The 27,644-nt window shown below is 51.6% G+C and overlaps 1 protein-coding gene across 4 annotated transcripts in view; it reads right to left on the reverse strand.

The window, feature by feature from the left end:
* Positions 1–27,644, reverse strand: part of Pax7 (paired box 7) — a 96,472-nt gene that overhangs the window by 12,637 nt on the left and 56,191 nt on the right. The gene's annotated exons all lie outside the window — the stretch shown is intronic.

Raw genomic sequence — 27,644 nt, forward strand, 5'->3', positions numbered from 1 at the left:
ATCAGTCAGTCAATGGATGCATGAATGAATGAACTAACTTCATAAAGGGCATCCTGAACCTACCAGCTGAGTGAGTGAAGAAATGGATGAATGCACAAATGAGTGGGTATTTACATATGTAAATTAACAAATGCACTAACTATACAAGGCTCTGGATAGATCAGTTATATTAATGAATGAGTGAGTGAATGGATGAATTAGTGAGTAAATGAGTGAATGAATGAGTGAATGAATGAATGAGTGGATGAATGAATGAATGAATGAGTGGATGAATGAACAAATGAGTTAAGAATGAAAGATTGAGTGAATGAATGAACTAATGGATGAATGAATGAGTGAATGAATAAGTAAATGAATGAATGAGTGAGTGAATGAGTAGTGAATGAATGAATGAATCAGTGGATGAATGAATGAGTGAGTAAATGAATGAGTAAGAAAATAAGTGAATGAGTGAGTGAATGAATGAACTAGTGGATGAATGAATGGATGAATGAATGAGTGAACGGGCTGTAGGTAGGTAGGTAGCACTTAGGGCCTATCAGGGATGCTTAACCTACAGTCCATCAGGCTGAATGAATGAATGCACACATGAATGAGAGATAGATTTGCACGGAGCTATCAGCTGAAGGGATGAATAAATGAATGAACGCATGCATGAATGAACAAATACACTCACTAGCTAATGGACACCCCGGGCCTATCAGCTAAAGGGGCAAATGAATAAATGAATGAACTAATGTGTGCATGAATTGAGGCATACATTCCTCAGTGTCCTATCTAGATGATGGTGTCTGGACAATCACGGAGCTTTCCTCCAGTAGCTAGAGGGCCGTGCCTCCCGCATCACACTGGGATGGCCCATCTTCACACGCACACATGTACACACTCACTCGTCTTCCTCGTTTAACGCCCCCATGCCTGTGCTGTGCTTAAGACCCGGTGCCATTCACGACTTTCTGGACTTTGAGCTCCCGCCTCTGCTCTGTCAAAGTCCAAAGCCTTTGCTTTTAATTTTTCATTTATGTATTTTTGTGGGTGTGGGTGCATATCATAGCCTGCGGGTGGTGATCAGAAGACAATCCACGGCAATCAGTTCTCTCCCTCCACCACGTGGGTTCTGGGGATAGAGTTCAAGTCGTCAGGCTTGTCGGCAAGTGCCTTAACCCACTGAGCAGTCTCGCCAGCCCAAGGCCCACGTTTTTTAACAGCTCCCCTGAGACCTTTCTGTGACTGTCAGACCCTGCAGTCTCTGGCCTTCACCCATGACCCTGCTTGACCTGTGGGACCCCCAGACTGAACTCTGAAAACTCACCCTGAAGGATGGATGTTGGGTCACTGGGGTGCTTGCTTAGTCATTCAGTAGGTACTGGTGATAAGTCTATCCCCGCACCCCAGGCTGAAGGCCACAGAACTTCAGATCAGGGTCTTGGCCCCTGTCCCGGTGGAAGAATGAACAGAAAGATCTCGGCAATGAGCGAAGGTCCCCAAAGCACAAGAAAGCATTGAGGCATTTGATAGAGATAGCTTTTGGCTGTGGAAGCCATGGAGTGCACCCAGACTGCCTGGGGTCCAAAGAGCTTTAGAGAAGGTAGGACCTGCCACCGAGCACTCCAAGGGACAGTAGGGATTGACAGTGTAAGTGATGACCCTACAGGGTGAGAGGGCACAGTCACCCAGAGGGGTCAAATAAGCATATCCTCAAAGACCTGCTCTGTGGGTCCCAGGCCTCCGGTGACCTCCTGGAGATGCCACCCTATAGGAAAGAGGCTCTGGGCTAAGTGGTTTTCCCAGTGGCTTGTCCTGCACAGACTCAGGGGCAGGAGAACGGGTCAAGGGCAGACACACAGGTTCTATAAGCCTTGGGCAGAACAAAGTTCTCATACTTAACGGCTGTGTGTCTGAGTGGGTGTGGACAGCCAGGAAATCCCATGACCTCTGAAATCCTGGGGAAAGGGTTTGCGAGGGTGGCTGAGTCAGAGGGTGCACTGGAGGCTGAGGGGATCTCTGCCAGGGACATGCCCTCCCTTGAGCCTGGCTAAGAGGTGGGAAAATAGGATCCTGTTCTCACGAGCCTCCTCAGTTGCCCCTCCCTTCAAACCTCTTCTTAGCCACTCACCTGCATGCTGTCTCCAATCCAGAGAACTATGGAGACGTGGGGCAGAGCTAAGAACCCATTTGTCAGATAAAATCAGTGAGGTCCACAGAGAGCGATGCCTCCACCATATCTCCTAGCTAGTGGTCAGGGATCCAGCAGGCTAGGGCCTGCCTGGTTCATGGCTAAGATCACCAGCCATGGATTCCCAAGGACCGAGTTGACTCATCCAAGCCCTTTGGAGGATCCTACTCCAGGGTCATGCAATCACCTGTTTCTTGGGGAGCCTGAGGAGGGGGGGGGCATAGAACACCACCTTTGATACCTAAACTTTATAAACTGAGTACTTGGTCCAAACCAGAGCCAAGGGTGGGGTGGGGCAGGGCAGGCTGTCCACAGGTTCTGCTGGTGGGATTTCTTTTTTTAGGTTGGATGGAACCCTGTGGTCCACCCCAAGATGGCAAAGATATTATATGTCTTTGGGGAGGTGTGAAGTGAGATCTGAGGTTGGGTGGATGCCCCTGGACCACTTTGTGCTGTCTGTCTGCCTAGCTCACAGACTCACCCTGCCTCTGGCATCTCTGTCAGGTTAGGATCAATAGCAGGGTGCTGGATTTTTAGGATGTGGAGACACCTAAACACTGAACTACATCTGTGCCTTTCAGATCTTCGAGATGGGTGTCCCAATGCAGGGGCTTCAGGGTGAACTCAGGATCTTGGTCTGGGAGACCCCACTGTTCCCAATGATGTTTGATTCCCAACCAAGATCCAACGCTCTCACCTAGACGATGACACTGTCGGTCATCCTGCCCACCACAGAGAGAGCCTGCTTCCCCTTGGAGGAAGCTGGGCCCTAGGAACCAGCTCACCAGCCCCTTCCCTTCTGGAAGAGGCTCCTGAAGGAGTTTGACTCTCTCCGTACTGCCCTTTACCAAGATGGGCCAGCTCAGAAAAGATGGTGGGAGGGGAAGAAGGAGAAAGGAAGGTACGGAGAGGAGGTGGTACCTCAGAGACCTCATATACACATACTCTCTACAACTGACACTCACACAGGACAGTGGCCAGACCTGATGTCACCCAAGAACTCCGAAGGGCTCCAGCAAGGGCTTCTTGTGGTCTGAACTTTCTCTGCCAGCTCAGTTCCTCCTGTCCTTTGGGAATTCAGCAATATTGTATATTGCCCGGGGCAGACAACATTTATATACTCATTTATCATCTAATGAATGGGCCATGGGACATTGCTGTGGGCCCAAAGTATGTGTTGTTATCCTCTGCAGCCTCAGTGTTTGCTTCTGGTCCACTGTCTACAATGAGCTCAGAAGTGCTCGCTGAATTCACAAATAGGGCTCTAATGATATTTATTGAGTGTTTATTATGTACCGGATACTAAGTCGATCACTAGGATGTTCTGAAGAATAACCTCAGATCCCTCTCAGAGCTGTCAATCAAATATGTAGACAGAGAAAGAGCATAACTTCTCACCCTGGAGACCACTGTGGAAGTTCCCAGAACCGACATCAGGCAGCACAGAGTCGCCTATAAACTATAGTTCCAGGGGATCCAGTGCCCTCTTCTGGTCTCTTTGGGCACCTGCGTACACAGCCTCATGTAGGCACATACACACGTAAAATGGAAAATAATGAATTCTTCTTTTGCTTTTTGTCTGTTTGTTTGTTTTTTCTTTTCTCAAGACAGGGTTTCTCTGTGTCACCCTGGCTGTTCTGGAACTCACTCTGTAGACCAGGCTGGCCTTGAACTCAGAAACCCACCTGCCTCTGCCTCCCAAGTGCTGGGATTAAAGGCATGAGCCACCACCCCCCAGCTATGAACTCTTCTTTAAAAATATTTTAGGCCGAACATGTTTCTGGGTGCTCTTAATCCCAGCACTTGGGAGGCAGAAGTATGTGGATCTATGTGAGTTCAAGGCTATCCTGGTCTACAGCCAGGGCTACACAAGAAGGAGACTCGGGAGGGGGCAGGGCCTCCTGCAGCCCTTTGTTGGAAGGGGTGTGTGTTGTGCCCGATGGCTCTGAAGGCCATGGACCCTGCCAGCTAACAGACAGCTCGGCCCAGGGAGCTTTTCCCATAATGGGATTTGCTCAATGGGATTTGGCCTGGAACATCAAGTCAAATCCACATCTGGGGTAGGTGTGAATAGTGACTCTGAGTCCCTGGAGGCTCCTGGATCAAGTGGTTTCCATTTCATCTGCAGGAGGGCAACTTCCCAGGAAACAGACAGGGCACAACCTAGGAGATCCCAGGAGGCCACCATAGAGGAAAAACCTCCGCCACCAAGGTTGTACCTGGTCACTGCAGCGGTTCCTCTAGCAAATGGGTATTCTACCCCTAATCTGTAGATGGGGAAACTGAGGCACCAGGGAGTGAGAGGCCCATGGAGCTTGACACAGTCAGCCAGCAGCCACTCTGACGTCTATGCCTGGGTCTCTGGCTTCTCTGTGGGTGCTCCCCGGGGGGTCTTCGAAGCCCTGATGGTACAGAGCCCTAGGGACCTCTGGCAAAAAGTCCCTCTGTGCCACAGAGGAAGGAAGCATCTTACCCACAGTGAGGGCCCAGCGGAGGAGGTCTGGGCCTGCACACTTTTGAACTTGAGGAAGTCCTGGTCTGATGCGGTAATGTACACGCCTTCAGGAATGCCGCGGCCTCACGGTGGGGCTTGCTTTTCCTGGTGACCTTGCTCTCACTAATGTATTACTTCTTGGTAAGGTACCGTTACTAACTCAAAATCAATACTGACCTCCACATCTGTAAGGTTTTATCTGAAGGCAAATCTCTAGGCTGTCCGTCAGCCTGACTGACAGCCCTACCTTCCTCTCTCTCTCTTCCTCCCTTCCCCCCTCCCCTCCCAACCCTCAGCATCTCCCCCACCCCCCACCCCTTACCCCAAATCAGTCCCAGCCTGAACCTGGCTAAATCAATAAGGGGCCCAGCTTCACCCACCCCCTTCCGCCCCTGGGGAGAGGCCTGCTGCTTTCAGGGGTGGCCCCCCTCCCTTCCACAGCCTCTGCGCTGCAACCTCTCCTCTGTGGACGCCCTGATGTACTCCCCTACTTTAAAAGGGGATGGTAGAATGTAATTAATTCCCTCCGTGCCTGAGCTGGCCTGAGGGCCTGGGATGGCGGAGCCTGAGCTTGGAGCTCTGCACCCTTTCTGATAACCCAGCGCAGCTTGGGGAGCAAAACTGAAATGAGAGGTGCCATAGCTAAACCGGAGCCGTGCAGTAGGCTCTGGGTGGTGGGGAGAGGGGCCTGGGACTGAGAAGGTAAATGGGAGGGGTGTTGCCATTAGGTCAAAGAACCCTGTGGCCAGCTGTAGGTTAGAGGCTGTTCCTTCTCTGAGGCCTTGAGAAGTAAGGCCCTTTCCCCAAGGGCCCTAGACCAGCTAAAGGCAAGAAAGCTGGAGTGCTCTTGGAGCCTGGGGAGGGGGGGGTGCTTGTTTTTTTGTCTTTTGAGATAATGTCTCACTCTAGTCCAGTCTGGCCTCGAACTCACAACTACCCTACCAGATCGGGTCTCGTGTTGTCTAAGGCTGCCCAGGAACTCCTCCACACACAGGTAAATATAGCCCTGTATCCACAGGCAACTGCTGGGATTACAAACTCCCATGCCTGGCTTCGGAAATAGTTACTTTAGTTTCGGGACTCAAGACCAAATCAGGGACCCCACTGTGCCCTGACCCCTACCCCTGCTGCAAGTTCTTAAACCTCCTAGGACTCAGTCTTCTTATCTCTATAATGGGAAAAGATCCCGTTCAGACCTCCCTCCAGCCAGCCAGTCCTCCCTCCCTGCAGGCTTCTGCTATAACCTGGGTTAAAACAGAGGAGCAAGGAGGGTCCCCAGAACCCCCTGAGATGGCAATGAACCTAAGATAGCAGACAAAGGGAACCCTTCTCCAGCCACCTGGGTGAATGTGTCCTTTTTAGCCCTGCCCACAAGCTGGAAGCTTGGCTCTGCTCTGGAATGAGTCCCACCTAGGAGTTGGCTGCACTCTCCAAAAGGGAGCAGGTACGGACCACTGCAGCAGACCACACCCCCTCAGGCATGGTGGTGGTTATCCTCAGAGAGGAGGGGGTGGAGGGAGGGACTTGGGACAAGCCTATGAGGTCTCTTAGTCTTCAGCTGCTCAGAAACTCATACCTTGGTACAGGCAAATTTAGCCACATAAATGGTACCACTCTCTTCTGACCCCCCAAACTTAAGACCTTCCTTAGCATCAGGAACGCCCTTTATCTCTGCACACACATTTTGGTAAGTGTCTTACTGACTCCCATGCACCTCCCCTACTCCCATCCTCAGACTATATTTGGCCATGAAGGAGTCTCCGAGTGGCAGAGAATCCTGCTCTTCTCTGCCAACCGGTCCAGTTCCATCCTTGGCTCACCACCTTGCTAACACATCACAGGTGACTTCTGAGAGTGACCGGGACAGAGTGGGGACATATGGGACACAGCCTGTTTTAATGCCAGGAATGGAAGGCAGCATTTGTTGGAGCTGTGCAATAAAAAAAAATGTCTTGAAGGACCAGAGACTACCCTGAGAATGGGCTTAACTGGGGTACCCCTGGGTCCAAGCACCCTCCATCAGGGTAGAGTGAGCACAGAAAAGGAACAGAACTACACTCCAAGCTCCATTCTTCTCCCTTGGCCATCCTCTGGTGTCACCTCTCTGGGTATCAGGAATATTTTAAATATCCCCAGATGACTTTAGTGGTCACCAAGTGGCTACATCACTACCCAAGGTAGCCCCAAAACATAGCCATAGTCCCTTGGGGTACATGCCACACCACACACACACACACACACACACACACACACACACACCACCACACCCATTCTACATACTACACACACACCACATACCACACACATACACATACACACACTACACACTACAAACACTTACATACACGACACACACACACACACACACACACACATATACACCACATACCACACCACACACATTCACACACACATACCACACTTACCTCCATACACCACAGCCTCTCACCTCCACATTCCCCAGCTTCCCTGTGCAGACCTTTGCATCTCTCACCCCTTCCAATCCTAACACATACACACACACACACACACACACACACACACACACACACACACACACACACCCCTGCCCCCCCCCCGCCCGCCCCATGCTGGCCCCCTGTCTGTCCCCAGCTGGGATTAGTGCAAGTGAGAAATCCCCCACCGGGGCAGGCAGGCAGCTACCGAAGCTACCCTCTCCTCTCAATTCTCTGCTAAGAGGATCTACGCCCCCTCCACCCCCTGTGGACAGCTGTAATGGGCTTCGGGTGCTGACTCGGAACTTCCAAACAAGATTTCTCCCAGGTCTCCCGGCCCCGCCCCTTTAGCAGCCATTGCTGTGTCTGGATGGGCCGCACCCCATCCCCCACTTCCCATGTTCCATGGCAGCCCCATGCCTGCATCCCTCTTGCCTCCTGTGAGGTTCTTCTTCACGTGCTGGAGCAGAGTGCCCTCCGGTTCCCAGAGCCTGTCCCAGTCAAGGCCGGTGCCTACTCTATCAAACAGTTAGCCTACTCTGCAGATGAGGAAGCTGAGGCTCAGGCCAACTGCTCTGGTCTGTCCCTGTGCTGAGGGATCCTTAACTAAACAGCTCAAGAACACAGTATGGGTGTGTCCTCCATGTGTCTGGGCTGTATATGGGTCACATACACATGTATGTGACATATGTAAGTATTACGCATACCTGTCTATGGCTATTAGCCATGTATAGGTGTGATAGCTGTGCATATGGTGTACACAGGGGATTACCATATAGAGACTGTTGTCTGTCCGCACATAGACAGGGATGTGAATGTTGTGTGAGTGTGTGGGGGCTCTATGTGCATGTACATGTGTATGTACTGGGTGCAAGTTTGCTTAGCTGCTAACCACGTGCATGCATGAGCATCGGGTGTGCATGTATGTGCACAAAGGACTATCGTATTCAGGATTGTGCGTGCAGGAATATTACACATTTGTGTTTGTGTACGTGGCACTGTTTATCTTCGTGTACATGGACACATTGCTTATGCACATGTGCGAGTTTGTCACACGTGTGCACAAGCACTTGTAAATTTGGTGCGTGTGTGTGTGTGTGTGTGTGTGTGTGTGTGTGCACAGGGGAAGGACTTCAGGCAAGGTCCCTTGGAGTAAGGAGGAAGTGGGAATTTTAGAAGGCCTTCCTGGCTAGCATCAGAAGAGACTGTGGAAGGCCCAGCAGGGGGATGCTCTGATCTTATTGGCTGTCGCCTCACCTCACAGAGGCAGCCCCCAGTTTTCCTACAGCCCCATACTCTCCCCTGCCTCAGGCTGATACTGATCCTGTGTGCTGCTGTGCCCCCTCAGCACTTATATGTTACATTCTATGGTGGCCAGACACAGCAGCCTGGATGGGCAGGAGCTGCTTGGGGACCAACTAGGTGCCTGGCACACAGCAGGTGTCCAACAAACATTTTGATGAATGAGCAAGTTTAGGAGGGTCCAAGGACTGGATCTGTTTCTCTCCTGCCCAGCCCTGGCACGTGCCAGGCTTGCCTAATGAAAATCAGAAGAAGCGGGTCTTGTGACATGCTTATGCCCCTCCCCCATTCTGAAGATTCTCAGAGGACCCCACCCTAGTCTGAGGAGCGAGGGAGACAGGACAGGAGGTGTGGACAGAATGACCTCTTGCTGGAAGTCAAGAACAGATACACATCCTGTACTTGGTTGACAAAGCACTACCCTCCAGATGTCTAGAAACATCTGGATGGATCTGGAATCATGGCGGCATTTTTTAAAGCCACCCCTCCCTGGATAGATCCTTAGGCTGGCCAAGGTTGGAGGTGTCCATGTAGGGTGGGGGTGGAGAGAGGGAAGGGGATGAAACTGAGCAGCGTCTCTGATAGCGGGGATAAACACAGCCAGGGGATTAGAGTGACGGCTTGGAGCAGTGGCAGAGGGGTTGGGGAAGGAAGGGACCAGCCGATCGCTGGGAAAGATATGACTATTTAAAGATAATGATTGCATAAATTTAATTAGCAGAGTTTCACGCGGCAAATGGCCGTTTTGTAATTAATGTAGCCGGCCTTACTAAGCATGAAAGATCCCATCTCTCTCCCCTCCCTCTCCTGCTCCCCCTCCTCCGCTGCCCTAATGAAAGACAGAGAGCAAGTGACAGAAACAGTTTGTCAGCGGCTCCAGGTGTCAGGGGCCTAATTGGCCAAGCTGAGGGGAAGGAGGGGGTGGGGAGGGGGAGGGAAGCGAGAGTGGGCCTCAGTTCCCCCTGGTGTGTATGTGTGTGTGTGTGTGTGTGTGTGTGTGTGTGTGTGTGGGTACCCTTCATAATTGTCAGAGAGAAGAATGAAGATTGGTGGTGGCGGGGACTGAGTGGTGGCAGTGAGGCCTCATTAGTATCTGGGCAGACAAGCTGGCATGCATCACAGAGCGTTAGGGACCTGCAGCCATGATGTCTTAGGCCTGCTGCTCGCCCAGAAGGCAATTCCCCACAGCAGGGTAAAAGGACCCATGGGTCCCGGTTTCTTCTTCCATTTGGCCCCAGAAACTTGACAGGCTCCCATTGCTATACACCTCCTGTGTGCAGGAAGCCACTCCTTCCCACCTACTATGTGCAGGAAGTCACTCTTGCCCATCAACTGGAAAGACGCCAGCTCAGAGATGCACCCTTCAATTTTTCTGAAATGGGCCTGTCCCTTCCACCCATCAGATGTCTCCAAATGGGCAGGCTGCTAGGATGCTGACTGCAGCCTTCTGTGGACAGCTCCTGGTCAGATTAAGGACACATCAGCACCCATCCCATAGCCTTGACCCAGCCAAGTGTGAGCCTAATGAGAAAACGGCTGTTGGTTGGAGCCATAGCTCAGCGATTAAAAGCACTTGCTGCTCTCAGAGTGGGGAATCTAATCCAGTCTCCAGTACCTCCATCAGGAGGCTCAGACACCCCATAACTCCAGGGGATCTGGTGCCCTCTTCTGGCTTCCAAGGGTTGCTGTACACACCTACACACCTGCATGTACACACACACACACACACACACACACACACACACACACGTCAATCCTTTTTTTTTTTTTAAAGAAACAATTACAAAGTTTTCATTCCAAAGACAAGGAAACAGAGGCCCCAGGAAGCCAAGTAGTAGATCAATGGACTCAGTCACTGGGGGAGCTGAGATTCGAACCCAGAAGGTGTAAACTAAAAGACAATTCCTTTCCTAAGTTCTATCAGAGGGACTCACTGTGGGTCAGCACAGCTCCTGTTCTGACTCCACAGTGACTCAGAGGCCTCACTGGCTACAAGGCAATCTGTCCTTATGACATGGGTAGAGCCACCTGTCCCCAGGGCCACCTGGCTTTCCCTTTCCTTCTCTCTGCGTGTGCCCATGCACACTGATATTGGAGATGTGCCTGGCCATCTACCATGTGTTTTGAGTCAGAGTCTCTCACTGGCCTGGAGCTAAGCTGGCCTCCTGCCTCGACCTCCTGACACTTGGCTTACAGGTGTTCACCACCCTATGGGTTTTTAGATGGGTCCTCAGGGAGAAACACAGGTCAGCCCCTTCCCTATACCTTACTGCTTTCCTGTCACCCCAGCCCCAACCATTGCTGGCTGACCAGATGGTGAGGAGAGAGTGAGCAGACCCATCCATCTTAGGCTGAATCCGTGGGGCCGAGCCTGAGGCATCTGTGAGGCCGAGGCCTCTCTGACAATGAGCCTTGAGGTCTTTACCATCCTCTCTGGTGCCTTCTGCTAGCCTCAAGCCCTTAGCCCTGCCCCCTGCACTCACAAGCTCAGGCCCTTTTGTGCCCCCCCCCCAGTTTTGTCTGTGTAAGGCAGGGCCAGCTTGGCTGGTGGAACCGGTGGCAGGGTGGGGAGCACCCACCCTCTCCCAGACCAAATTCAATTTCAAAGCTTAATGGGTTTGCAGAAGAGCCCAGTGAACTCTTTGACGCAGCTCCTTGCCGGCTGGGTGGTTCTGGGCCGGGCCACCGAGCGGGTGCTCGGTGGCTAAGCTGGGAGAGCCCTGGGCCCCATCAAGAGTGGCGGGGGCACTGAGGGAGTGAAAAATGTCAGAGCAAATTGCTCTTGACAGCGTTAATATCTGCACCTCATAGCAATAATTACATGTAAATAAATAGCAAAATCACACTCAGCTGGAGGCAGCTTGGGAGACTGAGCGGCTAAGGACCAGCTGAGGGCCTGAGGCAGTCTGCTCCACCCGTCCCTTCTCTCTCAAAGCACCTCTGCTGTTCTCGCCCCTCAGCCAACACAGAGTAGAGATCTAAACACCCCAACCACTTACACAAGGGCCAGGGCAAAGGAACCACTGGGGGGGGGGTCCCCACACCCTACTTTCTCAACAAGCCTTCACTGTTTATTTGGACCAAGTACTGGTCCAATATATATCCAATATATCTTATTTCATCTCTAGACTTCTGCAGGGACTCTTTCCGACCCCTACCCAGCAAACCTTTCTGGCTGCCTCCTGCCTTGACCTCTAAAGACTATGCCTGCTTCAGAGTCTTCCCTGACTCTACTGATATTTGTGACTTGCCTTAGTCACCCAGAAATTCACTTCCTCTCTCTGTTTCAACATCTGGTAGGCCATCGCAAGCCGGGAAGAGTCCCAGGCTAAGCTAACCATGGTGGAACTTCCTAGAGACCACGGGTCAACTTGCCCTGATGCTAGTGTCTCTGACAGCAAAGATGAGCTCGCATACATTTTTAAAGGTAATGCCCCTGGTCTCCAGCTATAACCTGGGGTGACTGGATGATACCCCGTGACCCCAAATAGCCATTCCTCAGAGATCACCAACCAAGGAAGCCCCCAAGGAACATTCTAGAATCTCTGAGCAGACACAAACCTCTTGCTTCCAGAGTGCCAGGGCCTGCAAATTTGTCACTGTTGCACTAGAGAAGTCTGCAAAGCTGAGTCTGCATCCCTAGCCAAGTCACAATGGAGCTCTTGGAAGGGCTTCGGTAAGTGGAGGCTGGAGGGTAAGGGAAGAGAGGGACGACCACAGGAGTCTTGCCGCCCAAGCAGGTGCTCCCATGTTCAGCATGCTGAGCCCAGGTGGATCATAAGCCTGGAAAGAATCCAAAGTCTCCCCCCACCTCTCACCCCCACACACACCCCCTGCAAGTCCCGGCCCCTCCTCTTGGCTCCCTGGTTACTCTGTAGCAAGTTCTAAGCTGCAGCTCCAAGCCCTGAGACAAGGCACGCAGATGGCCCTTCCAGCGTCTCCGATGCCCCTCACAGGGCAGAGAACGCAGGCTCCATTCTTCCGGAAACAAACATCTTTGTGGCACAGCTCCCCCCCACGCCCCACACCTCCTTGTTTAGCGCAGAGACTAATCCACTTATCAAGGCTAAGGCGCCCGTGAATCCCCGTTTGATAAAGGCAGCTACAAAATTAGCAAAAAAAAACGTGCCCACGGCATGGAGGGCTCCATAGCAAACAAACAAGAGGCTGGGTACTGAGCTGAGATTTTGTCTGTTGCCATCCTCGGGCTGGAGAGATGCAGCTAGAGATAGGGGCTCACTGGCTGGGGAGGGATGCTAATGCCTTAGTTAATATGGTTATGCAGGAAGGGGAGAGAAAGGGGGGATGTGGGGGAGAAACTAGAATACTAAACTAATACCCCCAACTCCAATCCACACACCCCTCTCTATGACCATGGAGTCAGCTGCACTTCCAAATTCATCTGTACATAATTGAAATTATTGTCTTCTGACTGCAGGTCCAGACCAGGCACACCCATAATCCTCAGAGTACCTAGGACTTTGGAGGCCCAGAGAGGTCTAGCCAGCTGCTTAAGATCACTCAGCTGGTAAGCATTGTTTCTCATTCAAAGGATGTTCTCTGATTGACATGATCAGGTTTTACTCTAGCTGTGGTCCCCAAATCTGACAGCCACCTCCTAAGATAACCAAGACCCCCTAATCTTGGCTCTACTGCCAGCTATCCAGAGTCCTCTCTACTGCCGTTCTGTGAAGAGATTCCGTGTGACTCGAGGTTCTCTGTGTGAACTGACAGAGTCCAAGCCAGTCTATACCCTATGTCCATTGGGGGTTCCAGGGAAGGGAGAGACCAGGAGAGGATTCTAAAAGGCAGGCAGGAGTCTGCCCACCCACAGCCAGCTGTGGCTTGGGGAAGAAGAGCTGGTCCTAGGGCTAGGGGGTGGTGACATTAATCACAGGAAGCACCTGCCAGGGTGGCATCTGGAACTAAAGGAAAACACTTGGCAAAAGGGCAGGACATCTCACCCCTGGATCTGGGGGGCTTGGGGACCGCCACAGCCATGCTGGAAGGCTAGGCCATCTGTGGTTTAGGCCTGGTAACCCTGAAAAAGTCCCTGCCATGGCCGGGGGATGGGTGGGTAGAAGGGGGGGTCGGTGCTTGCAGGGAGCCTGGGACACTGCTAGCTCTGGCGGGTTGGGGTACAGATGAGCCTGTGTTGCTGCTCTGGCGGACAGGGCAGCCTAAGGCCACACAGCGGGGTGCTGGTGGGCTGGAATTCCCATTTGTGTCTCCCCCCTCCCAGCCCCATTACTACGGAGCAATGCTGGGTCTCCTCCTCCTGGGGTTCTCCAGCCCCTCCTGCACCTGCCTGAGCTCTGGGCCCTCCCGCCCAGGCTCCTGAGGGAGAGCTCTGACCCTTCCTCCAGCAGCCTTTGCCACTATACGCAAAGATTCCTGTGTTCTCTGCTTCTCTCCCAGCCTCTGCCGCTGTCACTGAACCTCTTGCCTTGGCTCCTAGTCTCCATTGCCCCTTCAGTCCTCTCTCTTTCTCCCACACCCCTCCATCTCTCTCTGTCTCTGTTTCTCTCTCCATGACTGTGCATGTCACTTCAGACCCTTCTTCCTTCTCCCTTCAGTATCTCATTGTGCTGTTCTCTGGTCTGTCTGTCCATACACATGTACTTTTGGCTCTCTGGTCCGTCTGTCCATACATATGTACCTTCTCCTCTTTGTTCCCTCTGTCTACTCCTCACCCCCCCCATCCCCACTACACCTCCTGGTCCAGCCTCGTCCAAGTGATGGTCAAGAGAGCTCGTATGGACCTCATGGTTGAATAGCCCTTGGGCTGTCTCACTCCCTTGCCATTTCCTCTTGGTCCTTGGTCTGGGGACCCCCTCTCATGTGCCCTCCTTTCTTCACCCTCTGCTGCCCAGGGTGGATTGCATTAAGTTGGGATTTCTGGGATAGGAAAGCACAAGAGGGCACCTAGCTGGTACACCTTCAGGGCACAGTATCACTGGAGATCCTCTAAAGAGAGCCACAGTGATGGTGACTGACAACTGACAAGCCTGTCCCTCCTACTGAGATAGCCCATGGACGGGGGGTGGAGGGTGGGGTGGGTGGGAGGGAGGGGGATGACATCTGCCCCACAGTAGAGCTAGGTTTTGGATTCTGACATTTCCCAAACATGTTTGCCTTGGACTTCATGAGAGTCAGCAAAATGTGCAGACTGACATTCAGTGTTCAGCTACCATCATATAGACAGATATTGGGGACGGAAGTGCTTTGCCAAGCTGAGCATAGAGTCGCATTCCTGTAAACCTAGCTATATATATTTTGAGGCCATCCTGAACTACATAGCGAGATCCAGGCCAGCCTATACTATGGGGTAAAAGCCTGTCTCAAAAAAACAAAACAAAACAAGGTTCAGGATGTAGTCCAGTGGTTGCACACTTGTACAGAGTGTATAAGGCACAGAGTTCTATGCCCAACACAGTGAAAACCAAACAGAACCATTACTTCAGACACTATATACAGCAACGGTATCAGACCTGCTTCTCAGTGGCTCAAAGCATGGCAGAACCCCAAGGCAGCAGCTACCTCACCCCCAGAGACCTTTTAAAAGAATGAAGTTGTCTGGGAGTCGGGTGAGCCCCAGGGCGCTCAGGGAAGAGTTTCAGGCAGGGAGGGAATGTCTGAGGCTGAGAGAGTAAGGAGTCCCCTTGGGTGGGGATCAGGAACTTCTGCCCCTAGGCGCTGAGGCTCCATTTCAGCCTGGACATGTCGCCTTTATGATAAGACACTTGCCAGGGCCCTCATGGGACCTTAATCCTCTGACGCCTCTGGTCAGAAAGCCCTGGTCTGATGAGAGGGTCTTGCTCATTTGGCCTCGGGCCAACTTAGCTCAAGTAGTCCTCTGGACCTGGAGAGCTGGGGTCTGAGCCACAGCAGGGTGGAGGGACAGAGAGATGGCAGGATGGGTCTCCTGTCTCTTTGGTCATTGTTACCTCACCCATAAGACTACCTCTGTCTCTGCTTTGGATATGTGACTTACCAGGCACTGTCCAGACATGGCCTGATCTCAGAGTAGCCTAATAAGCCAAGTCTCTCTGGCAGCCAAGGTTTGTTGGCCTCTCCAGGTGCCAAGTAAGACAGGGTATTCCGGGGTGTCTTTTAGAAGCTATTCTGGGGTACCTCCCAGCTCTGAGATGTCTGGGGACAAATTATTTGTGCCATTCCAGGCAGATACTCTTGACAGTCATTTCTGTTTTTCCTTTTTAAAGGGAGTGGTGTGTGCATGTCTGGGTGTGCATGCATGCATGTATGGGTGTGTCTGTGTGCCACGGATGCATTCCGTGCCCACAGAAAAAAGAGAGCATCAGATCCTGGAGTTAGAGACTGTTATGATCTGCCACGAAGTTGCTGAGAATCGAACGTGACCTCTAGGAGAAAAAAACCGGTGCTCTTAACCACTGGGCCATCTTTCCAGCCCCCTCAAGCGAACCTGGGCTTGCTGTTCTGGGTAGACCAGATGTCCAGAGAGCCCAAGGGCTCTTTCTGAGCCTGTTTCTGCAGTACTGGATTACAAGTGTACACAACTTCATCCAGGTTTTTAGGTATTTTAGGTAGGTGCTGGGCGGGGGGGTCTCTGACCCTCATGCTTTGCTCCAGGCTTCCCTCAGACTCATGACAATGTCCGTGCCTCTGCCTCCCAAGTAATGGGACTATCGGCATGTACCAGCATACTTTGTTTCAGAGTCACGTTATAAAGAAAAGGGGGTCGAGATGCTGGTGTTATGGGGGTACACCGGGGACCCACGCATACTGAAAGAGGCCTTTGACAGGGTCTCTGGCTGATTGCACAGGAGAGTACTTTTTTTGTTTGTTTGTTTTGTTTGTTTTTTCGAGACAGGGTTTCTCTGAGTAACCCTGGCTGTCCTGGAACTCACTTTGTAGACCAGGCTGGCCTCGAACTCAGAAATCTGCCTGCCTCTGCCTCCCAAGTGCTGGGACTAAAGGCGTGTACCACCACGCCCAGCCAGGAGAGTACTTATTAATTCAGTGTTCAGGAGTGCCAGGCTGCCTAAGGGCTGCCCCGGATGACAAATGCCATCTTTCATAATCAGTTCCCCAGGCCCACTGAAGACCTGTCAGGGTTGGTGTGGATCGATCTGGAAGTTGAGTTTTAACAGAGCCTTTTGATGCCCAGCTCTGGAAAACCCTGGCACTGGTCTTATCTGCTCTGCCTGTGAAGGACCGGCTGTGGTTACTCCACCCCAGCACCCATGAGTGGGTGCTCACTGGCTCTCAGGACTTTCTCTTCCAGCCCTGGCTGTCAGGACTCCTGAGATGAGTCCAGTTCTTGTGACCTCTGCTTTTGCCACCACACGAATGCAAACATCTCTCTTTGCCAAACACCATGGTGGGAAGCGGTTCATCGTGGGGAGAGGGAGGGGGTTCTTGAAAGTTCCTATCAGTGGACCTCCTCTAAACCTTACCATACAGAAGTCCATCTCCTGGTCTCCATACTAGACCCCATTGATTGCCAAGGATAGAGAGCCCAGCCCAGCCTCCTAGAGATAGTACATGCTAAGAAGGTGTGCTCCTTGGTGGGGGTAACTGGAAACCACCCTCTCTGGAGGCTTCTGCTTCAGGGCTGCCTATTTGTAATTTCTTAAGACGGGCCAAGCAAGGCTGGTTCGCTCTGTCCCTAACAGTGAGCATGTATCAGGTCCCTGTAATGCGTTAAGCTTTGTAATGGGGATACTGGCCACCAGACAGCCTGGACCTTGCTCTATAGAGGGAACAAGAACTATCTAGAAAGTCAGAGCACAGAGCTAATACTGTAAGCCTGGAAACAAGAGAGGCTGGAGAGAGTGGAGGGTGGAGAGGCTGAGAGACCAAAGGGGAGCGGCCTTTGCTGGCAGAAGAGAATGTTCCTGGAAGGGAGGCAAGCATTTTGGTGAAAATGGAACAAGGTGGATTTCCCAAAATTGCAAAGAGAAGAGGGCCTATCCTGTCAGATCACTGGATGCACAAGCCCTTGTCCTGGTTTCCCACCCCCACACCAACCCCACACCCTAGCTTTGCCTCCCATCCTGGGTCCCAGGACCAGGTTAGTTTTCAGAGCTGCTTCTGCTGGAAGTCAGTCAGCTTGCTGCTGCTGCACGGGATCCCAGGCCGGGCAGTGGGAATTAAGCAGGCTGAGGAGCCCGGCGAGTCCTTATCTCGGGGAGACAGTTGTTGGGAATCACTTTGACTGAGTGGTTTTGTCTCCCCGCATTTTCCACTGTCAGGCGGCCTCAGGCCATGGATCAAAGGCGCAGCAGCGAAGCAGCAGCAGCAGCAGAGCGGGAGGGGCCTCAGCTGCCCGCCCCGCCCCCATCACTGTCCCCCTGGTCCCCACCCCCACATAAGGCCTGAGGACCCTGTACCCAGCCCAGCTCAACCCGATGTTGGATGCGGTGACTGGAGGGATGAAGAATGCTGACAGGGGTGGAGGAGGGAGTGAGGATGAGGAGAGGAGGCCTTCTGTGAACACAGAGATGGAAGAGTGTGGAGGAGCACGGAAGACATTCGGGAAGACAATGGCTGTGGGGGTCGGAAGGAGGAAGGGAGAGGGTCTGAACCGAGGGATGGGGACCATCCTGGAGGAGAGGGGCCTGTACCTGTGTGCAGGTATGCAGGAGAGTGAGGTGGGGTCTAAGACAAGGTCCAGGAGTGGGGCCAATGGACCGAGGAACAGTAGGGCTGGAGACAAGGGAACAATGGGGGGTGAAAGGGAGACGAACAGAAATAAAGATGAACTTCCTGTCCGCTGTGTGCCTGAGAAGATTCTGGGCTGGGACATGGGAGAGGGAGGTATGAGAAGAGAAAGGGGAAAGGCCAGCCATCCTCCCTGGAACGTGCAGAAGTAGAGGATCCCTGGGGTGAGTGACCCACAGGCAATTTACACAGGAATGAGGTCACAGTCAGGCCTGCCTTTCCAGGAGTCTCCAACCACACCCTAGGGAACCAGCCCACACCTGGCTATTTCCAGAAGCCTTGTACCAAGAGTCGCCCGCCCCATGCTTCTAGCCTTTTCTTTAACAGAACTCTGTGGGTGGTCAAACACCAGTCCCAACTGAAAAAAAAAACTTGCTAAGGGCAGTGTCCCAGCTGGGGGAGAGAACCTGAAGTGGGCAGAGGAGGGGTGGGGGGTGAGCTGACCCTTGGTTAGTGAGGAGCCTAAAGCAAAGAGAAAGTGTGAAGAGAAGATGAGAGGTGCAGAGGGGTGCTGCGCTAGGGATTCTGGGAAGCGTTAGGTTTAGCTCAGACCTACACTGTCTCCTTGTGACCTGGGGCCCATTGTGGTCTCTTAAGAAGACACAGTTCCTTTCTGCAGGCAGCCACACAAGCTGTGCACGTGTAACCTGGGCCCGTATCCACAAACCCATAATTCCTTACATGTGAGGAGAAACTGAGGCAGGAGAAAGGCTGCCTGGGATGGCGCAGGTGTGAGCACCACTCCCAGCCTTGGCTCTCACCTGCTCTCTGCTCTCTAGCCAGAGGCTGCGTTCTTTCTGCCTTTAACTTCTATTGTTCTGTCTCTGAAGGGGTTTGTGACCAACGGAGGTCAAAAAGTCCCACTGGGGGCTTTGCAAGATCCTTCCAGAGGGCCAGAGAGACAGCTGCTGGAAGGAGCCCGCACCAAGCCTGCGGAGTTTGATCCCTTGGACTCAGAAAACTGACTCCCTTCAAATTATCCTCTGACCTCCACACACGTACACTCGCTGTGGTGCACACAAACCCATGCATGCAACAAATATGCAAATAAACTAAAACAAAAACAAAAACAAAAACAAACCTCCCTGGAGAACAGGACACCAGCCATCTTTATGACATGCCCTGGGGAAGGGCAGCAGGCGTGTCTGGGGCCAGGCAGGCTGGATTCGGATCTAGGCTCTACCACATGTTAGGTTTTTAACCAGCTGTACCAATTGGTTGAACTGCTCCTCATCTCTACCTGCTTCCACTTACGATGCAGAAACAATTCCAGGGCCTCCTCTAAGGGGATGCTTTCAAGATGGAATAAAGTGTCCGTACTGGGCTCAGCACACATTTGGCCTGAGGTGAGCACTCCAAAAAAATGTAATCATAGTTATTACTATTTAAAAGCACTTGCCTAGTAAAGGCAGGCACTTTCCATATGCTGATAAGAACTGATAACAGCCTCGGGAAGCTGGAAGCTCACCAGCTAACCCGGTAGGAGGGGCCAAAGGTACACTTCCCAGGAGGAGATGTCTAAGAGAGTACACTGGGCTGGGTTTCGGGGATGCTGGGACGGTGGGGCAGGGGGTCTTAGACAAAGGGGCGCTAGGTACAGGGGGCAGGAAGCAGGAAGAGAGTAGCCCTTTGGAGACCTTCAATGTGATCCCCACCTTATCCCCCTGGCGTTCTTGTGGCCTTTCAGCATTCCCCGCTTCCTCAAGGAAGCCCACTAACAGGCCTCAAGGCTCCCAGCCTGACTGTGATATTAACTGCTAGCCTCCCTCATTTTCTCTCCCCCTATCTGCCTCGGACTGTCTCAGGGTGTGACTTGTCCTTCACCAATGCTACTCAGAACTACGGAACCCCACAGCCTGAGCCAGGGTCCTGGGAGTGTAGTCACACACTCTAAACAGGAAGGAGCCTTGGTAGCCATTGGCCCAACTCCTTCATGGCAGGAAGCAGGAAACTGGAGCCCATCTCATTAGACCATACAGTGAGGCTAAGAGCTGAGAGAGTGAGCCTTTAGTTTTTCCAACCCCGCTGCAGTGGTCGGGGCCCAGCAAGACCTCTTCATAGTAGGATCTGCTCAGGGTGAGAGAAGCAGAAAGAACCCCAGTTATGTTCCTGCCTTGTACAAGGTGCAGCAAGGGCTTGTTCCTGTCAAATGCCTAGTTTCTTTCTTTTTGTCTTTCTTTGGACAGGGTCTCATGTATCCTAGGCTGGCCTTGAATTTGATATGTAGCCTAGGCTGGTTTTGAACCTCCGATTCTCCTGCCTCTACCTCTTGAGTAATGGGATTGCGGGTGTGCACGACCAAGCCCTGTTTATGTGTTGCTGTGGATGGAACCCAGGTTCCTGTGTGCTACGCAGCACTCTACCTACTGAACTACACTCCCAGCCCCTCACTAAATTCTAAGGCTGCAGATGAATGGTGGGGATGAGGAGAGGGAGGCCCAGGAAGCTCATGGACATTGTTTGAGGTCATACGAGCAGAGACAGGGGCTGGAATTGAAAGCCCAGAGCACGCAATGAGCCCACACCACATCTCTGTTATGGGCTGTCATATAATCTTTGCTATGTTGCAACCTGTTTGCCTCCTGAATCTCTGCTGCTCTTCCTGCTGAGTCAGAAATCTTCCAGAATTGTCCATGATCAATTCTCCAATGGCAGGGAGAGGAAGAGGTAGTGTCCTCCCGAAAAATACAACTTGCTAGAGCACAGGTGATCTGCAGTGACCTCAAATCCCTCTTTCCCCAGTCTCCCCTTGTGCTGTGTCCCACGAACTTGACAGACATCATGATGGATTCAAGGACAGACCAGATGAGCAGCTGCTTCCATGCCCCCCACCCCCCAGGGAACCCTTGTTACTGTGCTCTGTCAAGCCTCAGACCTGGGGTTGACCAACAATTGCTAGAGACCTACTATGTTCCAGATGCTGAAAAGGACATGTCACCCAGTGAACACGATCCTGAGTTATAAGGAGTTCCCTCAGCCTCTGGGGATATGGCGCCTTATATAGGCTCCTCTTGCTGGCCTTGGCCCCATCAGGAACAGAGGGCAGCACTGACCACACTTTTCCAGGGTTAGGTGGAAACACTTAAATAGACGTAGTTATTTTCTATAGTGAACTCAACTGCAGCTCTCCAGATCCCATCCTGAGAAAGGGCCAGCAGATTGTACCATTGTGCCTTCAATCATTAAACTGTCCCCAGTGTCACCCTGCAAGCCAAGCCACAAGCCATTTGTCCTGACCCTAGCAGGTATAGTCCCTGCCACCTCCTCATCCTTAGCTAGCTGCCTGCGGGCTTCCTTTTCTGTGTTAGGAAGGCAGTTCCCACCCTTGACCCTCCCCCCTCCTTGTTCCCTTTCTTTACCCAGGATAAAGGGCGAAAGCAGAGACATAAACAGGGCTCTGTTTTCACCACTGCCGCTCTCCCCAGGGACCAGAGCCTTGGCCTCTGATGGACGAAAGCAGGTGGCAGTGTCGGGAGCAGCAGCCAGTGGGAAATAACTCAGCTTTTCCACGGAGGTGGGTGACCTCCGACAAAGGCAGAATGGCTGGAGAGCACACAAGGCACACTGGCAGGGTCCGCTCCTCTGGTGAGGGAGGGAGGAAGGGAGGGAGGCTCTGCCTACCCAGGCCAGGACTAAAGCTGGCCACCAAGACCGTGGATCAGACCTCCAGAGTGGCTAGTTTTTTGCCAGAGCTGGCCCTGCCAAGAATGTCAGGGGAGGGGGGCGGTTTCCTGCTGGAGTGGGAGGGACCCCTGGAGAACAGAGCAATGGTGACATGTCCCCCAGCTGCTGCCCCATCTGGCTTTAACTGGGGGCTGGCAGATGTGGCCTGCATCTCTACAAGATGGGCAATTACTGGGTATGGGGAAAACCAGTTGATGCTTTAAAAAAAAAAAAAAAAGGTACTGAGCTACGGGTCCAAGAAAAGCCAGCCACAGACTCCTGGTCCTGTTTGAAAACTGACCCTTGACCCCAGTCATGGTGAGAAACAAGGCAGGGAAGGAGGGTGGGGATGACTCCACTGGCTTTACCCTGCTCCTAGGAACAGAGGCAGAGTCCTGAGTCGTCCCCACCCTTTCCCTTGCAGCTCACCTTCTAGGAGGACAGTAGGCAGCTTCCAGGGCTTTCCACAGATAGGAGAGTTTCATGCACAGCAGCTCTCTCCAGGTTGAGTCAGCTGAACGCACTACATTGCTCTAAAGAAGAAACTGGCACAGCATTTTCCCAGCCAACCAAAATGGAAGGGAGAGCAGGGAAGGATGGCGGAAGGAGTGAAGGAGAGGTGAAGCCTAGGTAGGTGAAAGGGTGCAGAGAGTGACCATCTACCAAGCACCTACTGTGTGCCAGGTACTTTGCTCAAATCTCCCATTAGTCCTCACAGTGCCTCTGAGAAGCAGAGATGATAGCCCTCCTTTCAGGTAAGAGAAATGAAACCCAGAGAGGCTAAGTAAGCTGCCCTGGGAGTCACACGACCTCAGGATAAGCAGCAGAATCAGAACTTGATGTTCTGATCCACCTTGTTGTTTCTTCTGATGCAGCCCACCTCCCACTTATGGGGGCCTGAGAGAGAGGCTTCCCAAGGAAAGAAGAGCACGGAGACCCCTAGAAACCCCACGGAGGCAGAGGGAAGGAAGCCCATGGCAGGAGAGTCACCTGGGAAGGGAGGCAAAAGCAAGGCTAGGCGGGCGGGGGTGCAGAGGAGACTCTGGCTGGGGTTAAAGCCCCGTGTCCCTACAACCCGCTAAGCCCGAGAAATGAATTCCAATCCTTCCAAATCCCAACCTTGGAAGATGTTGGCAAGAAAGGGTCTCGTTTCAGGGGCGCAGAAGATCCTTCACACCTCCTCCCAGTGCCCCGGTAATGCCAGGATGTCCCCAATCTGCTTTGAGGAATGGAGGGATTAAGAATAATAAAAAAATTGCAATAAAATATGTGTGAAGGAGGGGGTAATTGTGGACAAACGCAGCATTCAAATTCATTTTTCAGCTCTTTTACACACCATTTCAATCTTATTTTCTGCTTGTTAATGAGATCTTGTTGCCTGGGCTAGGCAAAACCTTCCAGTATCAGGGCATAATTGCGCGTAATTTTCTCTCCTACCAATGATTTGCATCAGGTTTTTAAAAATTCTGGGCTATTTAACACCCCATGATCCCCCCCACACCGCCCCGTCTTCCTGCCTACATGTCTCTCCCTCCCTCCTCCTTCCTCGTCCCTGGTCCAGCAAGACTCATTTTAAATGCTTATTAGAAACGCAATGTCACCAATAAAGGGGCGGGGACAGGGAGGAAGTAAGAGGAGACAGAGGCGAGGAGTCTCCTGTGCAGGTGAAACGCAGTCCCAGGAGTCCCAGTGTGCCTTCCTCTTGTCCTGTTGAGGGTCAGCAGTGGTGAGTTCCAGAGGTCAAGTAGATGTTGCTTAGAACTCTAGTTCTGCCACTCAATGGCTCCGTGGCCTTCTGTGAGCATCTTAGCCTCTCTGAGAATGCCTTCCCAAGAGGAGAGGTTTTGTGGGGCTTGAATGACCTCAAACAGGTCAGGTGTTCACATGGACTCAGGTGCCAAGTCTCTGACCTTGCTGGTTTGTCCCCTCTGGAGGCCTTGGGCTAGGAGGGCAGAACTGAGAACCTGCCATTGAGAAACGCTTGGGAGGTGGCATTCGCCAATTATCATGCAGATCTGAAGCCCCATCTCAGAAGGAAGCAGATACTGCTGTTTGTGGATACAGACTCCGAACCTGGATCCTGCCCTTAGCTGCCCCTGTGGCCTTGGACTTCAATTTCCTTGACCAACGCACCAACCTGTCCTATATGGGCATTCATACCAACCTTGTGGGCAGACACAACAGCAAGATGGACTCTGCAGGCAGACCGTTCCAATCCCGGCTCTGATACTTTCCAGAACCTGTCATAGACTGGCACAGCACATTGGATGGGTGGATGGATGGGTGGACAGATGGATGGGTAGAGGAGTGAATATATGGCTGTATGAATGGATGGAAGGACATGCATGAGTGGATAGGTGATTGGGTGAATAGATGAGAGGATTATAGGTGTGTGGATGGGCTAGGATGGCAAGTGGAGAATGAGAGGGTAGATGAGTGGATAGGTGGACAGATAGCTATATGGACGGACTTTAGGATGGGTGGATGTGTAGATTGGTTGGGTGGATGGATGGGGGATGAGTGGGCAGGTGGGTGGGTAGGAGGGTGAATGAGAGGATAAATATGTGGGTGGATAGGCAGGTAGACGTATGTGTGAATGGACTGATGGAAGAGTGGATTCATTGATAGACAGATGAACAAGCGGATGAATGGACTTGGTGGGTAGGTGAGCAGATGGATGGATAGGATGGTGAATGGAGAAATGGAACTGGGGGATGATGGATAGGTGGATAGGTAGATAGATAGATAGATAGATAGATAGATAGATAGATAGATAGATAGATAGATAGATGAGTTAGTTGGTAGATGGATGGATGGATGGATGGATGGATGGATGGGTTGGTGGATGGATGATGGATGGGTGGACAGATAGATGGATGGATGAATGGGTGGATGGATGGGAAGATGGAGAAATGAATGAATGGATGGTTGGTTGAATGGATGGATGGCCCTGGATAAAGTAGTCATCCCATCTGTGGGATGGAGGCCATAAGACAACTGCCATGATTCTAAGGATGGAAGCAGGTACCACAGTTTGCCACTTCTAAGCCTGGTCTGCATTCAGCATTAACTTTGTGTTGATGACCACTGTAATTAATATATATATATATATATATATATATATATATATATATATATATATATATATATACACACACACACACATATATATATACACACATATATACACACACATACACACACATGTATATATAATTATATTATAAATTACACACACATGTATGTATATGTGTATGTATATGTATATGTATATGTATATGTATATGTATATGTATATGTATATGTATATGTATATGTATATGTATATGTATATGTATATGTATATGTATATGTATATGTGTGTGTATGTGTGTGTGTATATATATATATATATATATATATATATATATATATATATATATATATAAAAATATAATTTACATCTATACTGCTAGGGGTCAAATCCAGGCCTAGTGGAGGGCCAGCAACACTTTGCCTCTGAGTCACACTCCCTACCCCAGCTTCAGCCCATCAGGCTGCCGAATAATTATTGTAGGCACAGGAAGGAAAGAAAGAGAGAGCCAAGAGAGAGCCAAGGCACCGGAAGGAAAGAAAGAGAGAGCCAAGAGAGAGCCAAGGAAGGGAAAACCACAAAGGATCACAGGAACATACGTAATGGCTCACTTAGAGGCTGTAAATATGGAGGGAGACAAAGACGATGGTGACTGAGGGGGTGAAGAGAGAGGCTGAGCTCTGACCACATCCCCTTCCATAACACAGCAGCAAGCACCCTTGATTCAAGATCTAACATGGGATCTTGGCTACATCTAACCCTCTCCAGACCTGTTTCCACTCCCAAGTCTAACAGTGCTGGGTGGGAAGGGAACACCAGGGATTACTTCTCCCCACAGGTCTCACAAGTTTGTCCCAAAGAGGCCCCAGTACAGGCCCCCTGCCAGCAGCCTGAGGTCACTTCAATGGCAGAATACTGCTCCTGACTCTATGCTTGGTTTCTGGCTTGAGTTTGGCAGCTTAGCACAGTCTCTTGATGTCTGTCACTACGTGCCACTGGGACCTCAACAAGGGAGGGCAATGCTCTGGCCATTACATCAGGGCACCTGAGACAAGAAATGTGTCTCTGCCATGCTTCTCCTGAGGCCAGGAGTCCTGCTTTGTCTTCAGACTGGGACACTTCCATCAGACTTGTATCTTCCTTGCCCTGTGGGTCTTTCATGCTGTTCCTGGAAAGGACTGGAAGTCACTACTCACCTTACCCATATGCACTGCCAAGGACTCAGGGGACTCACCCTTGCAAAGGCTACTTGCCTACTTGCCTTCCTCCCCCACCCTGACCCAGTGTCTCTTGTAAACCAAGCTGGCCTTCACCTCATTATGTAGCTAAGGATGCCCTTGAATTTCTGATCCTCTTGCTCTTACCTCCCGAGTTCTGGGTGAGATCGCAGGTGTCCACTGCCACACCCAGTTTCTCAGGAACTATTTTCAGTCATTTTCCAAGTAGCTGGCCCTCAGCCTGAAGCAAAGCCTTAACTAGACAGCCATCAGAAATGAGGTCCCTGGACCGGCTTCCCTTTCCCAGAACCCCATCAGAAGGTCTCGGCGCAAGAGTAGGAGGACTTACTGTCAGGTGCTCTAAGGTGGGGGTCCATGGGTGGGGATCTTGAAGGTTCCAAGCCTCAAGGAAGGTTTGCTGACTGATTCTGCTCTGCTTAGAGCCTCCCACCTAAGGTGCTTGGAGCTCTGTCTTGTTATGTTTTTGTTGTTGTTGTTGTTGTTGTTTTGTTCTTAACTCACAACCTGGCTCAGAGGAACCTTTCCTTCCATACAGCTGAGAGGTCAGGATCTGGGGTTCCTGAGGTATAGGGTTTGAATCCTGACTCATACATGGGTTAAAATACAAATAGCAACCGAAACAGTGTCCGTCTCAGGACTGCAGAGAGCTTAGTCCTCTTGTGATCAATTCACTATGGACCTGGTGGCTTCAGGTGTCTCCCCAGGGCAGGGTTTCCCCATTTGTTTTTTACTGATTTGTCCCAAGTGCAGGGACAGTACCTGGTGTACAGCCTGTGCTAGGTACATTGGTTCTCTGAGGTGCCACCTCCCGAATGGGAACCTCATAGAACTTTAAGGAACAAAAGGTTTTCTTATGAAGCCCTGTCAGGTCTCTCCAGGGAGTCCCTGATGCACAGAGGCAACCATTTCCAAGATTGGGTAGAGACAAGGGATGGTAGTCAAAGTGTGGGAAGAAATCTTCTTTCTCACAGGCAACCACGGACTACCAGCAAGGTACACAGGCCGGCCCCATCCCTAAATCTCCTAGCTTCCGCTGCACACAGAAATCCCTTTGGCTTTTGGAGCAACAAAAACACACAACCTGCAAAGCTGACACTATCCAAGTGACAGGGAGGGACCAGACCTCTGATCCTGGGTAGCAGTGTATGAACCTACCTCAGAGGTGCAGAGGTGACACACCCACAGAGGGCTTAGAGGAACTTTGGGGGAGTTTCTTATTGGGGACAGAGGACAGGGGAGGTCAACTGAGAATTGTTCCCCCTCCCCCCACAGATCCCTCCCAAAACCCCAGAGCCAGGAGGATGAGAGTAAACTCTGAGTTGAAAGGGGGCTTTGAAATATTGAAACTTTGACTCTCATGTTCAGAGGTTTGCCTTGCCACCCTCAGTGGACACACACACACACACACACACACACACACACACACACACACACACACAAAACCCTGCATTTGCTGGCCTGCCTGCCCTTGCCTCTTCCCCGAGGGCAGCTTCATCCCTGCAGCTGTTCCCCTTCATGTCCCCTATGCCGCTGTCAC

This window comes from Mus musculus, chromosome 4, assembly GCF_000001635.26.
Source record: "Mus musculus strain C57BL/6J chromosome 4, GRCm38.p6 C57BL/6J".
Taxonomy (NCBI): Eukaryota; Metazoa; Chordata; class Mammalia; order Rodentia; family Muridae; genus Mus; species Mus musculus.